A 4962-nucleotide genomic window follows, 5' to 3' on the forward strand; every position below is an offset into this window, starting at 1 on the left:
AGATTATATAATGATCAGTTTGTGTTCATTCAACTTGGTTTTGCTTATACTGTTTCATTCCGGAAGTCTTGTCTCTCTAACGGAGCCATAATCTCTTTGGGAGGATTGGGTCCTACGTTCTTCTTTAGTGTCTCCCTCAGGGCAGAACCAATGGACACTGAGAAACACCCGGCGACTGGCCGCTCACCTGATTCTTTACCTTCAACAAGTGTTCATTTGGCCCCAGGGGCTCTATGGTGGATTCACTCTTCCTGTACCAGTCGTGAGAAGTATTAATGCTCAGGTCATAAGAACAAGCTTTGCTGAGCTATTCACACCAGCATGGAGTAGGGACAGTATGTGGTGGAGAAGCATTGTATCTGCCAAGCATCTCCCTGAAGATTTAGATCACTGAAAATACCAAAGATTCCAATGATGTCATGCTTCTTGCCATCTAGGAGTCAAGTGAAATTGGTGACTGTCACAAATATCCTGTTAATTTTTGCTTTTCCGGTGTATGACTCTGGCTAGATCCTAGAGCAGTGTCAAAGACTTCATCAGGCGTGTGTCCGTAGAATTTTAACTGATTGACACACTTGTTTGTTCAACATTTATGCTGAATAACTACTCTATGCCAGGCACTTTGCTAGAGACTAGAATGTGATGTTGGAGCACAGAGAACATGACTTTGCTACTGATCATCCCCTAGGAAACTCTGCCCTCCCCGTGCCACCGAACCCTCACAGAAGTAAAAACAGGAACTACCATGCCCACTATTGGTAGACCTTTGCGTGTATTTTCTCAGGTAATCCACACAACAAACCTTCACGAAACTGAAACATGGAAAGTTATGGAACTTGTCCAAGGTCTCACAACTACCAAGTGAGAGAGCCATGATTTGAACTCAGGCCTTTCCCCATAATTCCGGTTGTACTGTTTTTTCAACAAATTCACCAACATCCTGGGATTCCTTCTCAGCAGCGTATCGATTCTTGTCCCTGCCAATGGTGTCAAATCTGATTATTTCTCTCCTCTAAGAGAGCCAAGCAGGGTTTATCATAGATCCTGTACAACTTCACGATTCTCTGCAGGCATGTCTCAGAATTGCAACAAATGCCTTAGAAACTAATGTCAGAACGCACACACTTCCAGACATACGGAGGACTCCTCCAACTTGACAGACGATGAGTAGTCATCCAGGAATTACATGACAGTGACAGTGCTATTTCTTGAAGCTCATATGCCAAATTGCAGGCTGCTCCACAGCACTAGGCTTCACCAGTCTGAACGTGGCCTGGGGACACACCCATCGAGGCTGTGCCAGCAAAGCCCAGACCTCCATGTGAACGCTCATTATGAATGATTCACTTTGTCCCCGACTCATGACAGCTAAGCAGCACTCGGGCTAGGGTCGCCCTAACCAACAAAATAGGAGAGCATCCATCCGTTCCCTGCTGTCTCCTCCTTCCTTTGCTTCCTCTCCCTCACATCACGCATCTAATAATCGACACCTCCATCAGTTCCATAATCTCACATGCTTGGCAATATACCATTATTCTTCGCCCCCACCCCTACTGGTTCAAACTCTCATCATTTGCTGCAGGATTACCGCGGCTGTATTCTATCTGGTGTCTCTACGTCCAGCTCTGCGACCGCCAGTGATCTACTCTGCACGCTGATGCTGCCAGAGTAATATTTTAAAAATCCAAATGTATAACTCTATTCTATATTCAAAACTCTCCACTGACTCCCCATTGACAACAGAAAGGCATCTTCTTAAGAGCTACTCTTGAAGGGCCTTTAAGAATATTCCTCCTACTTTTCAGACTTCTTTTATGTCACTCCCAGCGTGACATTCTCCAAAGACGCGCAACACTCTTCCTTCTGTGCTTTCAGATGACGTGCTTTTCTTTCTGCCTAAATTGCTTTTCCTTTTCTTGGTTAACTCCTACTCATCCTTTAAAGCCAACCTAAAGTCTTATCTCTTCTGGGAAACCTTTCCTAACCCTACCACACAGACCACTGCTACTTATTTTGTACACCCAGAGTAACTTTTGCAAGTATTTGCTACCACGGTGGAACGGAATTGAAATTTATTGTTGAATCAGACTATAAGCTCCTCAAGGTTAGGGGCAGATTTTACCCATCTCCCCTACTTGAGGAGTGACAGCTGACATACCGTTCAGTAAGCGTCAGTTTCCTGCCTTCTGCCTACCAAGATCCCTAGTTGCTTACTTACAAAATTAGGGGCTTGGGTGAAATGGGTTTTACAAATCCTTAGAGCCAAACGGTCTTTCATCAGTTAACTCACATGTTTGCATGGCTCCTTTAAGTCTTTGCTCAAATATCATGTTGTCAGGGAGGCTTTCTCTGACCACCCTATTTAAAATGTAGCATTCTCTCCCGGCACATCCCTTATCCTCTTTACTGAATTATTGTCTCTATAGCACTTTTCTCCCTATAACATACTCCATAATACTCATGTGTTTTATTTACTGTTTCTCTCCAAAACAAAACTCTCATGAGGGCGAGAAATCTACCTGTACTCCTGTATCTCTGGCACCAAAAATGGTGCCTGGCATAGAGCTGGCTGTCAAGGAATATTTGTTGACTGAATGAGCTCTCAAATGTTAGAGGTGAAAGGTTCAAAGGGATCATCTCATCAACCGGATTAAAAAAAAAAGTCACTGACACCTAGTCAGCAGCCACACCAGGATCAGCTACAGAGATGTGGTCCAACAGTGAGGACTGCAGGCTGACTGACAACTCTCAGAAACAGGGTAGTGTAATTGAAGCAAGAAAATGAAGCTAACTATGAGTCTAAGAACAGGACTAACCTGGGTGGCCCCTGAAAATACAGCTGTCACATCAAGGCCACATGGTCACACGTTGGGCATAATCATGATTCTCTGTGCATCTCCCCATAAAACACACTGTGACAGAAAGAAGTGGGTGTAGCCCCCAAGGGCAAAGATAGAGGAGTATGTCTTCTAGCCTCTCCTTTCTTTGTTCTTCTCTGATGACGTGTGTACCTTTGGAACTTAGGGACCTACACTTCTTCGCCTTCTATGGCAGCACCCTACAAAAGGGTGACACTTATTATCTCTCTCATAGAGACTTGACTGGGGCCCACAACATAAACCCTCCTGGGACCAAGCTATTAATTTAGGGATTTCACACACTGCCAAGTAGAAGGGGGAGACGGTGTCTTTCTTTTATCACCAAATTCTAGCCATTCAAGTCGAAATAACTACCTCTGTGTAAACAAGCATAACTAATAAAGTATTTCTTAAGCACCTCTTAATGGAGGCCCATTTATTAGCAGGTCAATCCCTCTTCCACAGTGTATTCTCCACTTAAGACTGACCTGTGTGGAGGCAGTCAGGGCACAGGATACTACATTCAGAAAGCAAAACAGCCCAAATCTATGACTTCTTGAGTGGTTTTACCTAAGGACCACATAAGGGACCATATAGAAAAAAAGTCTATCCCTTACAGTTCTGTGTAGTTTGGAGGGAAGAAGGGAGTCAAATGTTGATGGAGAGAAGGGTAGATTCCAAGGTTCTTGGATGCCAAACCCTCTGATTGCCCTCGATTCAGGACAAACAGCTATTGAGAGACGTCCAATGATATGTACTCTGTTAGGATCAGGGAGTCCGAGGACTTTGAGGCCAGGAAGGGCTTTGGAGAATCTCCCTGGCTCTACTAGGGGGAACAAGTACTAGAGACAGCTAGAGTACTCTTCTCTCTCCTACAGAGAGGCAGTGGCACTGTGACAGGGGTGGTGACTATAGGCAACAAGAAGTGTTTTTATGTCCCATGGCCTGAATGGGACTCAGAGATACTCATTGGTCCCAGTTGAGGGGACCCAGAGATGCTTAAACACAGGAAAAACAACAAAATCCTGCATGTGGCACAAAAAAGCCACTGTAGACTCAGGTTTGGGGAGACTCGGTGGAAAAAGACCAGAATCACAGGTTCCAGCAGTGGGTGCTACCCAGGAAACAGACTGGCCACTCTCTCACCCAGAAAGGATTGGTTTAAGACTGTCCAAGTCTGAGGAACCTTCCTCTTCATCCACCAGGATATAACATAAATTATTCCCAGACACTACTGTGGAAAGGATGAGAGAAGAAGAGATAATTTGAGAGTATGACATTGTTTTTTTAAAGGGCTACCTTTTGAGGTCTCTGTGAGAAAGATAAGCTGGATCACAGGAAGAAAGAATAGAGCCACATTTGTTTTTCACATCTGCACAGGAAAGGTATTTTTGCCATCGTAGTGCATTTCAGGGTATTTTTCAGGATTTTTAAAAGTCTATGTGAAACAAATTTTCGTATCATGGAGTGACTATATATCTCTAGGCTAAAATTAAAAATCCTAAGTCAGACCCATGACCCAGGGAGTGAGAAGATTCATGAATGCAGATAGAGAATTGTCAGCATAAAGTAGAAAAGAAGGGTGAAGAAAAGTTATCACTGGAGCCCCTTCTTGGTCTGTAAAGTTTTGAGAGGTGGAAGCAATTTTTCAGAGAGCAATGCCCAATACTACCAGCATCAATTCAAGACTGGGGCATATTTAGAGAGGTATTTTTGGAAAAAAGAGAATGGACTTCAACAACTCATCATAAAGAGCATACGCAGCCAATATTTAATTAAGTCGACCCAGGAAGATCCCAGGAGTCAGGGAGTAGGTTCATTAGTAGTCTTGTGAAATCTAGCTGAGTCAATACTCATCCCCTCTCTTGAGGTTAAAAAAAAAAAAAGAGAGAATAAAAAGTATTTACTTCCTGGGAATAAAGCAGACCATGATTAAAGATTAGATTTGGCACCAACCAATCCATCTTTCCCAGTGTCTTTTGGTAAAGAAAGTCACTCATCTCCACTCTAGAAGCCACTAGAAGTTTTTCCTAGCTCAAGGAAAACATTTCCAACATACTATCTGCAACTCTTAGGTGTGGGTGTAGGGTCATGTAATGGACCA

The sequence above is a fragment of the Panthera onca genome, chromosome D1 (genome assembly GCF_046562875.1).
Source record: "Panthera onca isolate mPanOnc1 chromosome D1, mPanOnc1 haplotype 2, whole genome shotgun sequence".
In the NCBI taxonomy this organism is placed as follows: domain Eukaryota; kingdom Metazoa; phylum Chordata; class Mammalia; order Carnivora; family Felidae; genus Panthera; species Panthera onca.